The 21,983-nt window shown below is 42.5% G+C and overlaps 1 pseudogene; it reads right to left on the minus strand.

Annotated features, from left to right (window-relative positions):
- Window positions 1–18,923: 18,923 nt before the first annotated feature.
- On the minus strand, window positions 18,924–19,498 carry LOC102921356 (peptidyl-prolyl cis-trans isomerase A pseudogene; annotated as a pseudogene).
- Between the last annotated feature and the right edge of the window lie 2,485 nt (window positions 19,499–21,983).

Genomic DNA, 21,983 nt, shown 5'->3' on the forward strand with positions numbered 1-21,983 from the left:
CTTGGGCTGTATACTATTCCCTATTCTTTGATTTTTAAGGACATATATCAACAGCAGATTTTTGAAACGAGAGCAATAAGATGAGACAGTCCAAGCTAGTGTAAAGAGTGTAAAGAGTGCATTCACAATGTGATGGCAACAAAGTATCTCTCATTTCCTTCAAATTAATAATAAAAAGTATTTCAGGAAATTGGGTGGGTCAGGGAAGAATTCTGGCCCTAGTGAGCTTGATTTTATGACCAATAGTGTCATAAAATGGATCATCTGTTGGTGCATCTATCGTGGGTTGATGGTTTTGATCTGGAGTGCAGGGGTGTGGCTTTCAATGTGCATGGTGATGTCCTTGAAAGAGTACTTTGAACATCATCTCAAAGCAAGTAGAGTGGTGCTCCTTAATAGGCTGAATAAATCTTCAAAGACACTGATACCTCATCCTCAGAGCCTCTGAATCAGTGGTTCTCACCCTTCTTAATGCTGTGACCCTTTAATACAGTTCTTCGTGTTGTGGTGACTCCAACCACAAAATTATATTTGTTGTTACTTCATAACTGTAATTTTACTATTGCTATGAATCGTAATGTAAATACTTGATATTTCCAATGATCCTAGGTGACCCTGTGAAAGGGTCGTTCAACCTCCAAAGAGTTCGAAACCCTCAGGTTGAGAACTGCTGCTCTAAATGCTACTGTATTTGGTCAATGGCCATTGGAAATGTGATTATGTGAGGTAGATTGTGATGGAGATGTCATGAGTTATCGTGTGAGCCCTAAATATAATTTCAAATATCCTCATAAAGAGCAGCAGAAGGATTGAGAAGATGGCTCAGTGGAAGAGTGTTTGCTGTGTAAGCCTGAGAACCTGAGTTTGAATCCCCAGCACCCACGTTAGAGGTGGGCATGGCTGTGTATGCCCAAAACTCTATCATTGGGAGGTTAAGATGCGGGGATTCCAGGGGCTCACTGGCCTCATTGGGATGGTGGGATTTAGGTTCCCAGAGCTGTACAAGGCAGACAGCTCTCAAGGAAGGAAACTGACATCTTCCTCTGGACTCCATGTATTCATGCAGGGTAAGCCTACACATGCACAGATGAACACACACACACACACACACACACACACACACACACACACACACACCATACACACATACACATATGCATTTGTACACACACATACCATATACAATAAAAAGAAATAAAGCAACAAAGGGATGGTTAGCACAGAAGAGAAGGAGGAAGCAATAAGGCCACCAGACACCTGAAGCTGATTGGGACTCTCACAAATAGTCGCAGAATGTCATTATTCCCCCGGAGACTGAAAGAGACAAGGAGCAGTTCTCCTGAGTGTCTGGAGCAGCAGAGCCCTGCTGACACCTTGATTCTAATGTCTTGCCTCCAGAGGAGTTTCTGTTGTTTTCAGCTACAGTGTTTATGATCATCTGCTATTATTACCACTAGAAAGGACACACTCTGGCCTTTCCCCCCAAAATGCCATTTTTCTGAGCAGTACTTTGAATACTTTATTATTATTATTTTACCAACTGACCTTATGAAATAAGTCCATCCACATTCCAGGATGTCATGAGAGAGAGAGAGTGCGGGACAGAGCTGGAAGGCCCTCAGAGATTACCCAATGCTCAGAAGATGAGGAAACAGACAGAAAAGAGGGGTGCTTGCCCAGGAGCCTAGGTGGGTAAGCAGTGCACCCAAGAGCAAGAGGCTAACTCAAGACTCAAGTTTCCTGACTTTGGCCACATGCTTCCTGAGGACTTCTGACTCAGTAAACATGCAAGAAAGAATCCACTGAAACTTGCCCATGACCTTGACTTTCTAAAATGATTTCAGATTGGCCATTTCACTATCGTAGTAGACCCAAGGTAGAATTGGAGAACAGGAGACAAATCATCTTGAAGAATCAGGATTACGACATGCATTGGAAAGAGATCTGTGGTGCAGAGAGGGTGTGGGTAGGTGCGTCAGGCTCTGACCAGAATCATTCCTCTCCAGGTTACTAGTTCCATGAACTTGGAAGAGTTTCTTTCTGGAAGATTCAGTTTCCTCAGCTATAGAGTAGAGATAGTAACAGCATCTGATTGGGTTATCCTCAACATGAAATGAGATGCTGTATAATAAGGGTATCTTGCTCCATGCCTGTCAATCAACAAGGACCATATTTTATTCTATTATGATAAAGATGTATCCTGTAGTAAAGTGTAGGGGAGCGTATCCTTTTTAGTATTTCCTATTGGGGTATTTTTTCCAATGGCTGTGGAATTTCTTTAGTAATCAGGACAAATGGTAAAGCTGACAAGTACATCTGCCTTGTGGTGATGGAGCCAGCTGTGACACACAGTGTCACTTGTGCGCACCAGCTGCTGATACTGTTATCAGACTCCTGGTGCTAATGGGAATGCTAAATCACTCTTCTGGAAAATGTAAAACTAAGAATGTTTGTTGAATGAGTATATAAACAAGATCCAAGACAATTTGGTGCAGGAGAAATGGAGGTGAGGTCGTTCCATAGTCAAACACTGGTCTGTAATGGCCTGATGCTCTGTGGGGAGCTTAGAGCTGCTGATCAAGAGACATGAGCTTCAGGTCCAGGCCAGCTGCTCCAAGATGCATGACTAGGCAGGTGACTCTGAATTTGTTTCCTAATCCATCTAACATGCTTTTTTATGAGACTCAAAGGAGGTCAAAGTTGTAAAAGTAGCTAATAACTAGAAAGCATGCCAAAAGGGTACCACAACAGTCATGATCTATCAACTAGTGAATGCTACAAAATGAAACTTCATAGACTATTTTTTATTTATTTTGTTTTACATATCAACCACATTGCCCCCACCTCTTCCTACCAATTCCCCCCACCTCCCCCGCCACTGGATAAAGGTTCTGTGATGAAAATTAAGGATAGTCACCAATCTGATTACCAGGGTAGGCCAGTTCAGGCACCCTCTCCACTATTGCTAGGAGTCTTAACTAGGGTCATCCTTGTGGATTCCTGGGAATTTCCCTAGCACCAGGTTTCTCCCTAACCCCATAATGGCTCCCTCTATCAAGGTATCTCTTTCATTGCTCTTCCCCTCTGCCCTTCCCCCATAGTCTATTTCAATTTTGTTTTTTTCTGTTCAAATGTCACATTTTAATTTATATTTTCCTCACTTCATTTTTGCCTGTTAGCATTTCGTTGGCCTTCCTGATTATCCTGTGGCTTTTCTGCATGTAACAGAGCATGTCCTTCTTCATATTCCCCTGCCATGTCCTGTCATAGAATCCATTCACAGCCCTTAGCACCTCTCAACACCTTCTCCATCTTCCTGATGTGGAAGAAGTGCAGCGTTTCTCAATTTTAGAGTCACCTTTTCTAATTAAAGCTGAAGAGAGCTGGGAACTTTGTCCTCCTGGCCTCCTTGCCCAGATGCCCCAGAGCATGTGACTCATCATGAGGGAACAAAGCTCCAGGCCCTCTCTTCCTGTCTTCTGGTCTGTATCTGACGCCCAATCGTGGATCGCTCAGCTGAGTAAGAGAATTGGACTGACGACTGTTGATCTCTTTGGTGGGTGTGTTTTTGCCTGTCCTTCTGGCTAACTCTGGAGGTTTCTTTCTGACTGATGGCCTGATACTCTATATCTGAAGAGACTTTCCTAAGAAGCAGAGCCATCTTTCATTCCAATGCTAGAAGCTGTATTAACTGACCATCCTCCCTATCTTCAGGAGACTCAGAACTCAGCCATAGAAAGAACAGTTAGGGAACTTATTTTGAGTATTGTATTACTAAGTAAAAAGAACAAGATGCTGTAGTAACATGGGACCCTAAGTCAAGGGTGTAAGGAACGGCTACCTTGAGAAACATCTGAAACTTAAGATGAACTGAAGTCAGAGACCAGCCAGTATCAACATGTGGAAAGTTCTGAAGTCAGTCTTACACCTACGAGGGACCTCCCTGTTCTTTTCTGTCATGTTTAACAGAAAGCCTCAAACTATCCACCAGAAGTCTACCATTATCAAGGTGCAGACACATGTGGGATGGCTGGAGGCAGGCCAGTGTGGTGTCCTGAGCATGGAGCAGTCTCCCCACTCTGCCTCTGCCATCTGCCACTACAGGCTGTGAGGTATTTAATGAGATACTTATGTGATCCATAACTTCCATATTTAGGAAACAAAAACGATAATCTTTCAGGTCTCTATGAATGACTAATGACACGGTGAACTTGTACACACTTATCTGCTAAGTGCATGAACTAGAGAGAGAAAGCTGCTCAGAGGCTTGCTGACCCAGCATCAAGTGGAACAAGGGGCTAGAGCATGCTGACTCAATTAGAGCGGTCCTGTCAAAGACTCATCCTGATTTGGACTCTGGAGTCCTAGTCCTGCTATTAAGATACATGTTTCCTTTATAGTATCTAAAGCATTAAGATCTATATTTTAATTATTAGCTGCACAACTCAGTCATGGCAAAGGAGACAGCCTTCCTTTTAATGAAGTCATTGAAATTCTACATGCCTGACTTCATAGAACCCATCACCTCCTCACATCTCTGGGACTGGGGTGGCTGTGCCCTACCCTGATGATACATGGGTCTGTAAGGGATTTATGAAGTTGAATCCTGTAAATGAAACGACCAAACATAGGCTGGCAGGGAACAGCTGGTTTGGTCTCTGTATAAATCTCCGCATTTTGAGTACCAAAACTGTTACTGAATTGGTTTGGAGCTGAGAGCACCAAGCATCACATGGACCCTTGATTGACAGTAGGCTTCTGGGAGGTGTCAAACCTTAACTCCACAGGTATTAGCCATATTTATAGGTGAATGGAAGGCAGATCCATGGAGGCTTGGCAGTGATTATTTGAGACCTTTGTTAGTAAAGTACAGCAAGGTAGACACGAGATGACTTGGTCCATCTGTGCCTGGTTGGTGGCAGCTTGAAGCACAGATGCTCTCTATAGATAGTGAGCAAAACTGAAGTGGTGGCAGAGGTTGGTAAGGGCAACTGCTCCATTGCCCTAGACTGCAGGCACAGAGGTCTGCTGTATGGCCAGAATTCATCCTGCAAGTGCGTGCCAAGTGGTGCCCGATCCTGGGTGAACAACCCAGGTATGTCATTGCTGATTCCTCTCAGCCATGATTGAAAATAGGGTCTCAGCAAAGATCAAAGCTTTAGAAGAACAGCACATCCCCTTTCTTTATGTTTCCTGAAGCATTTCCTCCCAACCCCTTTGGACTGAGCACAGGAGCTGTTTCCTCTTTTGGAAGGCCAGATCACAACAAAGGGCAGTGGGAACAGGTCACCCTTGGAATTTTAATTGGCAGATGGCCAAATCCCACCCCTCCGGAGATGTACATATGTGTGTTGAATTGAATTGTGTGTGTGTACTATCTGTGTATATGGTATGCATGTAGTATTTTGCATATTATGTAGTGTGGTCTGTGTTTCTGGTGTATATGATGTGTGTATAGTATGCTATCCATATAATATGTGTGGCTTATACATGTGGTTTGTGTACATAATACACAAATAAATGTGGCTTGTGTGTGTTTTTTTCTTTGTGTTGTGTGTTTCTTTGTGTGGTGTGTTTCTTTGGATAGTGTGTTGGTGTGGGCATGGGCACAAGCATCTGAAATGGGAATTTCATTTGGCAATCTCTCAAGGCCATCCCAGCTATGAACTCTATGCTAACATGGTTGTAGAGACACAACAGCTCAGAGAAATCAAATACTGAGAAGGTTGCATGATACACACTCCTCCCATGGGCCTAGAACCTGTTCCCATGGGGCATCTGGTATATTACGTAACTTAATCTCACCATATACTCTGAAGCACAGGTTAGTACAATTGCTTCATAAATGGGATACTGAAGGCAATAGGTAAAACAGCTGTCCAAGGTCATTTATCTTGTGTGGTGGTGGGACCAGTCTTGACCTGAAGATGCCATCAGCCAACCTGAGACAGTCCAGTGCCCAGGCAACAATGTAATCAGAGATGAAAGGCGATAGCCACAGGAAGGTAGTGAAAGAAAATAGGGTCATTTCAATCCTATTGCTAGACCCTGGGAACACTCCACTGGAGGTCTTAAGGGAGTGCCATTCTTCAAAGCCTTTTTCTTTTGGCCTTCTGGGAAGACTCAGAGGGCAGAATCAGGAAGTCAGCACAGAAACGGATCATTCCAAATACCTCTTATTCAACAGCAACAGCCAGGCCAAGTCCAGAATGGTGGTGATAGAATCCCCAAGGGTGTTGCTTTCCAAGGACGTGTTTTAGATTCTAAATCGGTCAAAGTTTGGACTTTCTTTTTATTGCGCCCGGGCAGTGATCGCTATCTGCAAGGGAAACAGACAGTGGAAACTATTTCATTAGAACTGATGAGGAAAACACATTTCCATAGTGCCCTGAATAGCAAAACTTGGCATTTGAAGTCGTTATCGAAATAATGGGTAAGTTGGGACGTGAGAACGATGAAGAGAGGATGGTAATTATGGAACTCAAGCTGGTTGTTGATTGTTGGTGAGAATTTCTTATGGGACATTAGCCTGTTCCTCAAGTGTCCTTTTGAGTCCTGTCTGGGTTACAAATTTGCTTAGACTTCTGCTAGAAGGGCTGCCTGGTGGAAAGAACTACATTGCTTCCTCTCTCTCTTTGTTCTTCATTCATTAATTTATGGCATCATTTTTCATTCATTCACAGTCTCCTGACAGCTCTTGTGTGTCAGGATGTGAGTAAGGTGTGACAGCAAAGATGAAGCCATGGCTTGCAGTCCAGTGAAGAAGAAGAAATGTGGTTAGTCACAGCTTATGTGACCATGCAGCAGTGGAAACAGAAAAGATGCAAACGAGTGCCATTTTGTCAGAACTCTGAACAGTAGCAATATATTATAGATAGAATATGTCCCTTGTCCTCTGCTGGCATCACAGTCTAAGGAACAATAACTCTTCTCAAAGGTTCTTGAATTAACAACACCAAGCCCATGGAAGATACAGTCTGAATTATTGGCAAGGTCAGTGAGTGAGAGGTAAGTGATAAGAAGATATCCCAACCCCAAGGCTTTATGGGGAGGGCTCAGTAGGAAGCTGGGGGGTGGCTCACAATGGCTGAACTTGGTGCTTCTAGTTCTCGCTGTTTCCTGGTTCCATGGGTAGATGGCATTGCTCTTCTGTGAGGTAGAGAGCATTGAAGGGGAACAGTGTGTGAGAGGGGACTACTTGCTTCTGAATTCATTTAACTTGAGATGCTTACAGGATGCACTAGGGAGCCTTCTTGCTGCTATGACAAAGCACTAGCAAAAGCGATTGGAGTGATAAAGTATTTGGCTAGTAGTTTGAGGGTGCAGTCCACCATGGTGGGGAAGGCATGGTAGCAGGATGTTTCTTCAGTCTGGCATAGAGAGATGATTGCTGGTTGTCCCGTCTACTTTTTTCTTTCTTCTCAGGTCTGAACTGCAGTGAGGGACAGGTAGGGAAGCTGAGGGTACGATCCTGTCAGCCCTTGTTTGCTTCCAGGACACGCTTGGCAAACAGTGAAGGCTGAGTGACCATGGCAGTCATCATAGGGAATTGATTCCAGTGAAATAACCAGTCGTGGACTTTTAAGATGCATCTCTTTTAGACTATGACATCATTCTAATTTTCAGATTCGGCGCTTGGGTTCTTATGGGGTGCAGAGTTTGGAACTGGCATTCATCAACTTAGTGCCAGCCTCTCTTCCTTTGCCAGTCCAATCAAGATGCAAGGTGGCAGGGCTGTGGCTACTTTCAGATGGGTGACTGCAGGGTCAGAGAGATGAAATGACAGATAAGGTCACTCATCAAGGAAAAGTTTAAATTTTCTCCGTCTCACCCACGAGTGGCAATTTAAAGCTTGTTTAGTTCAAACTAAATCAAATGAAACATGCAGTTGTCTTAGCCACAGTCTACCTGCTCTACTACACGAAGTCCCAATGGATGCAGTTCTGAACAGAGCAGAAAGAACATTCCCATCTGTGTGGAAAATTCTTCTCTATCGCTATATAGCCTCCGTTTCAGTGGCTATCTTTATAACCAAGGTCTGGTTTTCATTAATTGCTAGAGTTGTCCCATGTCGTACCCGCATCTAAGGAGAACAGTTCCTCCTGGGTACCACTAGCAATCCTCTCCCTTCACCCCAGACAGAGAACACCTTTGTTACAGCTGCTTTGTGTTTTACGTGCCCCCGGGGGCTGGCTATAGACCAGGAGTTTCATGGGAAGGGAAAGGATGACTGGGCTGCCCTTTTGGTACCTACCCCCCACCTCTGTTTTGGAGGCACCCTGGGATAGAGCAGAATCTCAAGTTCTGATGCAGCAGAGGAGAGAAAGGAAAGAAAAAGAGCTCAAGAGATGAGAGAACCTACCTATGAGGTCTTAGCCCCTCACCAAGCAGACATGCTTTGTGGAGGCAAATTCAAGAAGAAAAAAGGGAGAGGAAGCAAAGAACCCAGATTGGGAGAGAACTCTAAGGGGCTGGAAAGTCACCTAAATCTGGTTCACACCTCTGCTACCTTTGTCCCTTCCCATCCAAGGTAGCATTCTTGCACCTAGCTCCTGAGGCAGTGAGGATCACCATAGTTTTCACTCTGTGCAAAAAGGTAGCTAGCTGGTATTTCTTGGGTGAATGTTCTCAGCAGGAGCATTCTTAACACTCAGGAGAGTTCAGAAGGAGTGCAAAGGCGATCCTCATGGTGGGAAAAGGGAGGTGATAAAAATTCAGTCAGAAGGACTTGGGCTTAATTTTCTAGTGACATGCAGAGGAGATAATACCTCCTCAGGTCCAGCCATGGGCGGGGCCGACCTTCTAACAGCGGCCATAAAACATTGACTGCAGTGGCTGGTGTGTCTGCAAAGCTAAGTTCCTTGACCTTGGCCATCTGGGTGTGATCTGTTTGTTCTTTCCTTTCCACTCATCCCCATGCAATTAGACTTTAAAGCATTATTTATATTTGTGTATATGTGTGCATGTGGTATTCAGAACCACAGGTGCCAGAGGAAGAAGGTATCTAATCCCTCGGAGTCGGGGTTACAGGCTGTGGCAAGCTACCTGTTGTAGGCGCTGGGAACCAAACTTTGGTCCTCGATAAGAATAGCAAGTGCACTTACCTAGCGAGCCATCTTTTCAGCCCCAGCATTAGACTTTTGGTTTCAACTTCTTCCTTCCATTTCAAAGCCAGCCATCAGGAAAACTGCTGCTGTTGTTCTTGACAGTGTTTGGGTTTCTGAAACCTTCCCAGAGTAGTGGCATCTAATCTCCCAAGGGCAGTTATATCCTTCTTTCAACCCTCACATTGAGATGAGTGAGCAGAAAATGGCAGCCAGGGTGACTTGGGTGAACACAAGTACATATTAATCCTGGAAAATTTTTTTAACATTTTCCTTCTGCTCTAATTTTTTGTTTGTCATATACTATTTTAGTGCTCTGTCCTACAAAGGATTGTAGTAGTTTGCCATGTGTGTCTCTTCTAAAGCAGGGAAGTGGAAATTAGAAATACTTAATATTCACAGCCTAGAGAATACAAAATTACTGTCTTGGTCAACAATATAGACTAACAGTGGACATAAGGGAAGTTCCTTCAGTACAATGATGAAATTATATCATTTGTATAACCATAAATATGCATTCAAAGGTAGTATCTGCCCTTCTATTTGACTAAGGCACAACTGACACTTTGTGAATAAAGGTGTGATGAGATCGAGCCCTCAAAAGGTGAAAACCCGATGTGAGGGTTACTGGCTGGTGGCAGAGTCAGGGGACAGGCTCTCTGTCCTCTGGCACTCACTCATCACCCTTAAGAATGACAGCAGCTCATCTGTGTTCCTCCCTGAAGCATGCAGTGGCAGGAGCTCCTTATTTCCAAAGTATTTCTACTGAGCCCCAAACCGTGGCATCGTGACCCATAATGACACACACACAAGGTGTCACAGCTCATAGAAGCACAAGAAACATTTCAACTCTGGTAGCTTCACCTCAGGTTCTCTCTTCTTTCAAACAGCTTGGGTATTCTCATTGTCCCAAAGAAACAGGAGTAAAAAAATAAACAGAAACATACTATTTTGAGGGCAGTAAGCATCTATGGGAGATTTCCAGCTCCTGGTGACAGGAGAAGAAACACAATGGATGCCCCCAGCCAGGAGCCCTGATAGACCTCATCGTGCTCTATGGTTGCTTATATTTCAAGGGCATCTGGGTCCTGGGTATCATCTACTCATTACTGACTCTTGGTCAAGCCTGGGCATCTATGCCACAGCACGTGGAAAGAAGGCATGCCATGCCTTGTTAGGTCATCAAAGTTGCTCAGTGCCATCATCAACCATGCTCCCTTAGCAGCTATTTCGTAAGCATGTAGGTAGGGAGGCAGAGGTGTGCTGGTGTGCCACATGCGTGCTCGCATGCAAATGCCAGTGTACGCACAGGATGAGGTGATTTTTTTCCCAGTGTATATTGTACATTTTATGATATTCACAAATGTAAAAACTGTGCCATGAGGAAAGAAAGCAGGAGAGGCTATTAATTTCATGGGGAAGAAAGAGAAAGAGGTGAAATTGAAGGGGCAGGAAGCAGAATTGTGTAGATTTAATTGGCCTTATTTTACAGCCGTAGCTGTTTTCACAGGGTAGCAATGAACTGGTCCATAAAGGTAAAGCGCTTTTCACTGTTGAGGGGCCAGGGGCTGAAAATTTCACTGTTATTCCTCCTTAGAGCTCATGTGGCCACTTCAAATCTTAACTCTTTTTAGCCCCCGGAATTCAAGATTTCAGTAGAATCATTTGAACTTGTCTGGGCTCATTTTAGTGCTCCTTTATGTTTGGAAAATATTACTCCAAATTATCCCATCTGTTGTTACACCTTTAGAATGGGCTAACCCATCCAGTGAACATTCTCGTCCCCACTTTCCTATTGAAAAGAGTGAGGCCTGTTGTAGTTACATGCGATTCTGGAAATACAGACAGTTCAACTCCTGAGGAGGACCAAGGCACAGCTATTTGCTGATGATTAACGGTGATGTGCTGAGAGGACCTGGGATTCCAGAGGGCTCACATCTAGCCTAATGTCAGTCAGTGAGCCTCTTCTGTTGGCTAAGAGAATCAGAACGAGAGGCCTAGCCTACCTGTCACTAAACTAGTGTCCTTCCTTCCCTATCACATGTTCCTTGTGACTTCAGCCATGTACCAGCTTTAAAGGAGACATGACCTTGTCATCCATTATGTCAAGCCATAGAGAAACCAAACGTTATGTAAATCAGGACCTGCCCCTTGGAGGCTCATTCAAAGGTACATTCTGCTCTAACACAACAACCGTGTGAGACAGACTGCTGTTTTTATGTCCATTTATGACTAAGGATACTGGGACTCAGAGATGCTCAGGGTTACCCAAGGCTAATGGCTGGTGTACACAGGCCAGACTCTAAAAGGCTGCCCCCTTTTATCTCGTGTTCCCCATTTGCTGACTTCCCTGTTGTTAGGATTATGTACATTGTCCTGTGTCTTTTTTAACCTACTCCACCCCACCCTCATAACCAACAACACAGAGCTCAAATCTCTCAGCTTCAAGTTCAAGGTCCTCCAGGTTTCTAGATCCATCTTTCTTTCCCTCTCAAGTCACACTTCACAACCTTGCTGTGTTTCAGCAAATGCTTTTTCTTCCACGCCCTGTGTTGCTTTCCAGTCCTCCATTTGTCTCTACAACAGTGTTTTCCTCCTTGTCCCCTATGGAGAACCCTTCCAGGGTCACCTCACATGCCATCAGTTTCATGAACCTGTCTAGGACCTCTTGAATGCAATGGTCTCCCATGAGCTCCCAGGCCACAGCCTTTTTATCTTGCCTCCCACGCTTGCCACTGATCTCACTGTGGATGCCTAGGCAGGGGCTTGTGTTTTCATTCTCAGCTCTTTGACTTACTCTGGGCACACAGGAAACATAGGGCGAGCATTTTTTTCTTTGAATGTTTTATATAACCTGGTTTCTTTCTTTCTTCCTTTCTTTCTTTCTTTCTTTCTTTCTTTCTTTCTTCCTTCCTTCCTTCCTTCCTTCCTTCCTTCCTTCCTTCCTTCCTTCCTTTTTTTCTTTCTTTTTTCTCTCTCTCTTTCTTTCTCTCTTTCTTTTTTCTTTCTTTTTTGAGAAGAGTTTTCACTATGTAGATCTGGTTAGCCTGGAACTCATTATATAGAACAGGTTGGCCTCAAAGTCAGAGATGTACCTGCCTCTGCCTCTCAGGCACTTGGATTAAAAGATGTGAGCTACCACTCTAGGTTTATATACTCTTTTTTTTTTTTTGCATCATAATACATGCTTGGTTTCCTACTGGGCCTGTCCTTTGGTGTGGCTGAAAAACTTAAGGCATTGGAATTCAATGATCTGGACTGGAACCCCAACATCTCTGCTTTTGAACTGTATGACTGACTTAGGGTACCATCCTTGTGGTGCCATCTGATGGTGCCATCTTTGTGGCAGGAAGTTGCAGGAAGTGAGATTAAGTGGAAGACAGGAAAGGGTGGAAGAGAGAGCTTCAATGGAGGCTTGTTAGCTATCAGCAATATCCTTAGAGTTTCTAAGATCTCCCAGCAACCTTAGACTCTCTGTGCGTTTGAGAATGCGTGCAGTGTTACTGCTTTAGACATTATTGCCTTCCTCTGACCAATATTTTTACTCCTGTTTGACTTTCCCTATGCCCAAATGTCCCAAGTTCACTTTACTGTTGCTGGAATTCACTATGCAGAGTTCTGACCCCTTCGACCTTTCTTAATGCGTCTGTGTTTTAAGAAGCAGTGCACTGTGGGGAGAGAACAGGGAAGAAAGGAATAGGGGACCCAGGGAACAGGGAGTAACTGGGCCTCTTTGGCACGTGTGCCCATCATCTGCTGATTGAGGAGTATTTGACAGAATACACCATGAAATCCCCAGTACTTAAGTGTGTAGAAACCGTTTACTTTACACTCCTGAGCTATTAAGTGTTCATAGGCAATGCGATGATGTATGCAAGTATGTTTACCCTGCCTTCCTTTCGGAACACACATAGACACACCCCCGTGCGCACACAAGCACACATGCAGACACCAAATGCCTGCTCCAGCAAACCCTATTTGAACATGTTGTTTTCTTTAACTAAGTGGTTGTTTGCAACTGTGTGCAGATTGTAACTGAGTTCTTTTTCTTTGAAAGGAGCTGTTTGCTGAAATAAATTCCACCCCTTTCTTTGTTTGGTTTTTCCTGGGTAAGCAATCAAAACCAACTGGCAGGGTCTGCGAGCTGGTTTCAGCCCCATGTGGTATCTGGCTCTACTTCTCATCTTTTTTCCTCCTCAGCTGAAGTACTCGTGGTATTGTGAGCCTCAAATTCCTTTGCAGGAGGAGGTGGATTCTGTGTATCATTTATTAGGAGTCTACCAGATACCAACATTATACAGAAAGGGGAGAGAGGGTATAGAGATGAGCTTAAGGCTGAGGAGGTCCGGACACCAGAGATACCTGTCTGCATCTTCTAAGCACTTTCCCAGAACACTTGACTGGAGTAGTTCCTCAGAAAATGGCCTGGAGGCACAGGGAACTGGATAAGAGGGGAAGATACAGCATGAATTTAATCTGTATTTGTTTCTAATAGACTTGGCCTTAATAAATGGTTCTGAGACTTCCAGTTTAAAACTTACATTTAATTTTATTTCTGAGTTTCCCAGATGTATGTGATGTGTATACTTGCATTGTGATCGTGTGTAAGCATGTGTGTGTGTGTGGGGGGGGATTATGTTAATTAAATCAGTGGAACTGTGGCAGGTGTCTTGACCTCAAACCCCCACATGCTTGCTACTTCCCCCATCATACCTGCTAAGAAGGGGACCACTTCAAGTGGGGACCATCAACTGTGTCTTGCTCACTCACTCACATGTCGAGTCTGGCTTTGGTACTGTTGGCTCAGGCCGGTTTCCACCTATGGAACTGACATTTAGAAATCATGAATTATCTTATAAAGAGGCAAGATACTTGATTTTCTTGAGACAAAAGAAAGGAAGGAAAGAAGGAAGGAAGGAAGGAAGGAAGGAAGGAAGGAAGGAAGGAAGGAAGGAAGGAAGGAAGATTAATTTAGAAACATTGGGCCAGTCGCCACAACCTCATCAGAAACATGGATGCACATCATGGACAGGAAGCCTGTGATCCATCCCATCCCATCTCGAGTGACTCCATTCCCTGTTGTACTTTAGCTCTCCTCAGCACTTGAGATGGTGCGCTCTGAGTGCACAACATGAGGGTGTCCCTTTGCCCCTATATTCTTTCATTTTCCAGTCTCCACAGGTGATTGACATCTTTCATTCAGCCATCTTTTGACAAGTAAAACCCAAAGGCTGCCCGGCGTGGGAAAAGTACTGTGCATAAATAGTAAAAGAGAGACGTGATGGGGTAGTCATCATATGCCAAGCTCTGCGTTACCTCTCTCAAGGGTTCCTTGTTTATTCCTTACATCCACCTCCTAAAGTAGGCATTACGATGACACTCTGCAAAAATGAGGAGACAGAGGCACAGCGTGGTGAATACGGCTTGCCCCAGATTACATAATTAATCAGTTACACAGCTGGGGTCTGAATTCAGAGCACTGAATTCAGAGCTGCTGCACTCATATAAATACTGTCTAATTTAATCAGCATGGCCACTTAGTTTTAAATGCTTCGTTTTGAACGTATTTTAGACATAGAGGAAGTTAAAATAAAAATACAAAGAATTCCTTCAATTCCCCCCATTCTGCTCCCACTGTTAACATGGTTAATTGACTTGGGTATGCTTTTGGATATCGACCGCTTTCTTAATCAAATGGTAGAGATTCTCAAGGAGATTGGGGCAAGGCCTTTGGAATTAAGGGTTCTCAGGATTTTATTACCAGTCACTAAACAGACCTGTGCCACACCATGTGAGTCCCTCAGGATCACACCTATTTGGGAGGGAGTCAGGCCTTTCTCAGCCAGTTTGTAAATTTGTTCCTTCATATTGTCAGAAATCAGCTTCAGCCACATGGGGACGCTACAGCTGTGAGGTGACCCATGATGGCCGGGGTCTGTCAGCAAAGAGGGGCAAGGACTTTTTAAAAAGGCTTTGTGACTACGGAGTTACACATGGAGGAGGTGATGCTTTGATCTGTCTTGCATTTTTGTCATTGGGTTCATTTGACTCCTGGCTTTCTTTTAGGTTACTATTATTACTTATCATTATTATTGTTATTATCTATTATTTTTGTTGTTATTATTATTATTATTATTATTATTATTATTTTGATTCTGGCCGTTGAATGTGTCTTGGGGAAGATAATTCCAAAATTATACAGTTTTTTTTCTCTCTTCAAGTTTTTGTCTACTGATTTTAGCACATTTTGGTCAATCTTAACTGGCTGGGTGGTGGTGGTGGTGGTGCACGCCTTTAATCCCAGCACTCAGGAGGCAGAGGCAGGCAGATCTCTGTGAGTTCGAGGCCAGCCTGGGCTACAGAGTGAGTTCCAGGAAAGGCGCAAAGCTACACAGAGAAACCCTGTCTCGAAAAACCAAAAAAAAAAAAAAAAAAAAAAAGAGAGAGTCAATGTTCGAAAGGACTCCCCTTCCTCACCTTTAGTGATGTATTTCTTTTGCCCTGCTGACCACCCAACCCAGGGCCTCCCTCACACTGACGAACACTCTACCACTGAGCTGCCTCCTCCACCACCGAGAGCAGCTTTTTCAGTGAAAATCTGTGTCACCTTTTACTGTCCAACTCAGGTTGATACCCTAGCTCCACATGAGTTTTGTTATGTGGGGCAAGCTGGGCTGTTTCCTTATTTTTTATTAATAAAAAATTAAATAAACTATAGCTACATTATTCCCCCTGCTTCCCTTTTCTCTCTCTGATCCCTTCAATTGCTCCCTCTCAAAATCGTGGCCAATTTTTCTTTATTATTATTTTACACACACACACACACACACACACACACACACACACACACACACATGCATGCACATACTCACACATGCACGTGCACATGCACACACATGCACACTTGCCTAACTTTATAAATGCAACCTGTTGTCAGGGCTGATCACTGGGTATTGGGTAACCAGTTTGGGGGCTCCTCCCTGGGGAAGACTATTTTCACTCTCAGCATTCTGCAGTTGCTTGTAGCTCATTGTCTATAGGTGGGCTCCATGAGAGTCCTCACTTCCATGTTATCATATAGGGATTATAATTGCAATTTGTAATGAAGAGCTGTTGCAGGAATACCAACTAATGTAACTATGTCTTGGTATTTCATAGATCCATCATAAGGATTAAATAAGAGACTAGATGTTAAATGGCAAGTCAGTACAATGCCTCCATAAATAATCAACACATATTTGCTAAATCTGTACTTGATATATTCATTCATTAGCCAATACATTTAAGAAATGTGAAGGATCTAAGACTTTGCTCTACTTGCAAGCTAATAAGGCTCTGTCACAGTTTCATGGAGGCTGACAGAAGTCACAAGACTCCTAGCAGAGAGAGAAGACTTTATGGCTTATTGTTCAGTGAACAGCAGGATGTCTTATCTTTGGTCCTCTGGCCTTCAGAAGCCCATGGGTGATGCTCAGCATCCAGTTTGGAATGGAGATTCACTTCACAGCTGAGCAATCTTGAACTTTTTCATGTATTATTGAGAGCAAAGTTCTGTTCTGTGCTCTGGGAGGAGATTGTATCTTCTGAGGCTGTTTATTTTATTACCATTCTTGGAAAGAGACCAAAACAAAAGATGTCCACTCTCAGTTCAGATGATGAAAGAGACCCAGGGAGAAGTGTCCCCCACACTGAGATCTTGAATGCCTGCCTTTTAAAAGAGCAAATTGCTTATGAGATTTTTGAATAGGGCTCCAGAAATGGACACAGACCTGTATACATAGCAAATTCCAGGACCACTCCTGGTTTCTGAAGACTTGTGACTTTGTGTGTGTGTGTGTGCGTGCACGCGTGTGTGCCTGTGTGCCTGTGTGCCTGTGTGTGCTTGCTTGCATCTGTAGAGTCTTCTAGCTGATAAATCCCATATTAATGCTTTCCCTTCAAATTAGGCACTGATTCTGGTCTTAATCATAACTGCACTGCAGAGCAACCTACTTCAGCGTCAATTGTTTTTTCTGTCCATATGGAGAGACTATTTTCTCTATGTATCTGTATAATCTGAATGGGGGAGATGGTGCACACCTTCTCTTAGAAAGGACAGAGGTGCCTGCTGAGACTACTCTAGTGCCAGCTCTATTTAGCAACTGCCCTGTCTCACTTCTCCTTTTTAAAGAGCATCTATGATATGGAGGCAGGACTATTATTGAGTATTCTAGGTTAGCCTGGATGCCACAGAGTTCCATGCCAGTGGGAGAGATAGAGTGAGACTAAGACACACACACACACACACACACACGCACACGCACACGCACACGCACACGCACACGCACACGCACACGAGGCATCTTTTCCTAATTACCAACTCTAGTCTTTCTTTGTGTAGCCAATTTGGCAACATGACTTTTAAGAGACCTAGACTTTTGAAAGACAAACAACATCTGCTAGAGGAAACTGCCTGTTCAATGTTCTAGCTGGAAAAAAAATACGATAAAAGATCCCTTCACAGTGTGTATTTAAGACAAAAAGGATTAATTACCTGCCTTCCTCACTTGTTCTCTGTGTGGACGTTCTTGGTATCTCTTTGTGTGTTCAGATTCCCTCTTCCCATAAGAAAACCCATCAAAACCAATCAGCCCCCCAACCCTCTGTTGGCCTTGTGACTTGATTGCCTCTTTGGAAATGTCCTCCCCAGGTATCTCAGTAGTGGAGTGCTCATGCACAAGGCCTTGGGTTCCATCTGCAGCATCCAGGGTGGGGTGGGATGGATGGAGAAGATGCTTTGTCCAAGATCGACACAAATTCTAAAGCATCTGGGCTTAAGATGTCAGCATATGAATTCCGAGAAGATACAGTTCGACCCAGAACCGATGCTGTCAGTCATGTGCTTTGTATGTGAATGCAGCTCAGTTCAACCTTTTTTCACCACTGCTGAGAAAGATTTGGATTTCTGATTTTTGACAATCCCAGAAGGTTCTGGACATTTGGTTCTTCAGGCACATGGAACATAGTTCATTGTTATTGTTGGTTTTATTTTCACATGACAGATACCTAGAAGTAAGTGGGTTGTAGGAACAAATGAATCTTCTTCATCTTGACCTTGTACTACCACTCTCCAAGGCATTAGGACCAACTAGTGAGCCTACTTATAAGGATCAGTATGTCTTTTTCCTGTATCCTCTCCCACCTTAGCTGTTACTAGATTTATTAATGTTGGCTCACATTAATTGCAAATTGCTATCTCATTTTTAGAATTTAAATGTTTGTGACTTAAATTTATGTTTATCAGTCTGAAATCTGGAAAATAATATTTTAGTGTCTTCTCATTAACATGTCAGTTGTACCCATGAACCAAAAATTCATATCATATCCTGTTTTTCTGTTAAATTATCTTTCATGTATACATCCGTAAGAGACCTTTATAAGCTCTGGATAATAATGCTTACCCATACTGATTATGATTATATTTTTCTGGCCTGTAGTTTGAAGTCTTATTTACTGATACATTTTGTCAGACAGACATTTTTTACTTAAAGACAGTGAAATGTCCTTAATATAAGTAATTATGGTTATTCATTTATACTGTATAGAGTTATTTAATTTTTTATAGGTGCTGTGTATTGAACCCAGATCTTGTAGTGCCAGGAGATATATACTACTGAGCTGCACTCCAGCCTAGAATGTTTTAATCTTATTATTATGTCTTTTTTTAAACAGTTCTTATTTAGTTTTTATTCATAATCATAAACTTAACTCTACAGTTGAGCTAGACTTGGAGGGGAATGAGAGAATATGGAACTCAGAGAATTTCAGTGGGAGCAGAGATTATAGGGTATGGCGAGCAGATGGGGTGGGGGTGCCCTCCTGAGCTACAGAAGCAATGGTCTGGTGGGTAGGAAGCCCGCAAGTCAAAAGAATTAAGAGTTGTTCACAGTCAGAAATGGTGATCTTCTTGCTGGTCTTGCCATTCCTGGATCCAAAATGCTCCCCGCCTTCCGCATGTTCGCGCCTTCTTTCACCTTCCCAAAGACCACATGTTTGCCATCCAGTCACTCAGTCTTGGCAGTGCAGATAAAAAAACTGGGAACCATTTGTGTTTGTTCCGGCATTTGCCATGGACAAGATGCCAGGACCTGTATGCTTCAGGAGGAAGTTCTCATCCTCAAATTTTTCTCCGTAGATGGATCCAGTGCCATGATGGTGTGTGAAGTCACCACCCTGGCACATGAATCCTGGAATAATTCTGTGAAAGGAGGGAACCCTTATATCCAAATCCTTTCTCTCCAGTGTTCAGAGTGCAGAAGTTTTCTACTGTCTTTGGAACTTTGTGTGCAAATAACTCGAAGAAGACCCAAGGGCTCACCATCGGCCATGATGTAGAACACTAATGGGTTGACCATGGCTGCAGCAGGTGGCGGCAGGGAACAGCAGCGTCTGCAAAGTCTATTACTGTGTCTTAACTAAGAAAACTTTACCCTAATAACTTATGAAGAGAGTGTCCAATTTTGATGATGCAGCGAATTGTACCTCACTAATTTTTTTCTTTTATCTTTCATTTTGGTTACTCTAGGCCCCTTATTCTTTTATGTGCATTTTATAACTAGCTTGTTAGGTTTGGGACTTATTGCTTACATTTTTATAGTAATGGGGTTTATGAATGAGTGTAGATTAAAGTGAAGGTTACAATTTGTATTTAGAATTTTCTCAACAACAAGTGTGAAATTTTTTAATTCATTTTAGTCTTATGAGGAAACTCCAATAAATCTTAGTAACTTTTCTCCAAAGGATATCAGCTCTATCCTGCTGGTTTATTTCTAGGTAATTATATTACCTATTACTATGCAGTAGTATTCGTAAAGTGTATTTTCTGATTGTTTGGGCTAGAAGTCAGGAATGACATCATCCATAGTGTGATTTAGTACTTAGGACACTTGTTGGATGCTCATAATAGTCTTGTGAGTGTATGTGAACATTCTTTCATATTTTCTGTGTAGGAAAGTGTGTCATTTGTGACCCCCCCCAACCGTCATTATTTTTCCTGTCTTCCTGCGATGTCGGCTTCCTTTGTTGAAAAGTTGATGAGAATAAGATTAGGAATTTACTTTGCCTAGTACCTAAAGGGCTTTATTACAATGATTCCCACTGGAAAATTATATTTGCTTTATTTTTTGTTTTTATCACAGTCTTAATAATGTCTTATTTTTTAAAGTTGGGAAATAAAGTCAACCTATATATATATTTAAACATATATAAGTATATTATATATGTGCATGTATCTTATCCCAAACTTAGTTATTACACTATTCTAATGTGTTATTGAATTTTAGTTGCTAACAGTCTCTTTATTTATGATTTTTAAGTCTTTTTCATAATGGAGAGTGACTAAAATTTGTTTTTCTTGAGAGTTCCTCTTTAGTCTTTAGACTTCAAAAGTGAGTTGGAATTTCTTCTAATTTTCATAGCCTGTGAAGAATCCTGTGAAATATGTATCTAAATTTTGAAAAAAAAAATGATAACTATGCCCAGTAAAACAGATACAACTTATTTTTAAATATATTTATTTTTTATCACAATAAATTTTTAGTGGTTTGTATTTGATCACATTAAAGGAATTTCAGTTTTTCCAGATCAGTGTTAAGTAATATTTTATCTAATACCAGAATTTATTTACATTTTAAAATTTATTAACATAAAGTTACTGATAGTACTTTTCATGATTTACAGAATTTCTGTCTATAGATAGTTTTATTTTCATTACATTTTTTTTTCATTTTTAAATACAGCCACCCAGATGCTTGTCTTCCCTGTAGTTGTGTCTTCAAGAACTTCTTTCTCATTTTGTTGGAAGCGTTGCCTCAGAACACACTCTTCCTACAGCATCTAAGCCACCATGCTCTGCCTTTCTTCCTTTAGTACAGATGGCACCTGCCATTTTGTCCATGCTGCCCCTGTCCCCTTAATGCTGGATCCTTACCCTAACCCTGCATGAAGACTCACCTCAGCATCTCTGTCCTCTCTTCCATAACTGATATGTCTCCTCCTTTGACGTGGGATGTCCTTCTGTATGCTGTGAGTATGTGTTGCTTTTATTGGTTGATGAATAACGCTGCTTTGGCCTATGGCAAGGCAGAATATAGCTAGGCAGGGAAGTCAAACTGAAAACAGGGAAAAAGAAGGGCAGAGTCGAGGAGACACCATCCAGCTACCCAAGGAGCAAGATGCCAGTAGATCGGTAACACCGTGGCCATGTGGCAAAATATAGATTAAATAGAAATGGATTAATGTAAGTTGTAAGAGCTAGTTAGTAATATGCCTGAACAATAGGCCAAGCATTTTTAAGTAATTAATATCAAGCCTCTGAATGATTATTTACAAACGGCCACAGGACAGGGCAGGACAGAAAAAAGCCTCCATTTACACTCCTTTCTTCCCATTAAGATGTAAACATGGTATTAAATATTTCACCTTCTAAATGAACCCTTTCTTTACTCTCCCCCCCTCAACAAGTCCCTCTTTTCTTTTCTCCCTACATAGCAACACTACATATCTGCTTCTAACCCACTCTTTTTGGAAAAGCAATTTGAAAGTGAAACCAAGATATTCAATTTTAGTGGATCTTACGTGAAGTCAGGATATTGCATTAGAGGTTTATAAGATTCCTTTGGTGAGTGGGTTCAAGACTGAGAACTCTTAGTTTGAGATTTGGGGTTAGAACTATTACTAACTGAAGATGAAACTGAAATTCTGTAATTTTCCTGGAAGCCCATACTTGAAAACATTCTCTGTAGAAGACATGCTTGGTTTACTAGGAACAGGATCATGATGGGAAAGCTCCCGTACCTTCCTATTATTTCCATGTTTATCTGACTGCCATGGAAATCTGGA

The sequence above is a fragment of the Peromyscus maniculatus genome, chromosome 2, assembly GCF_049852395.1.
Source record: "Peromyscus maniculatus bairdii isolate BWxNUB_F1_BW_parent chromosome 2, HU_Pman_BW_mat_3.1, whole genome shotgun sequence".
Taxonomy (NCBI): Eukaryota; Metazoa; Chordata; class Mammalia; order Rodentia; family Cricetidae; genus Peromyscus; species Peromyscus maniculatus.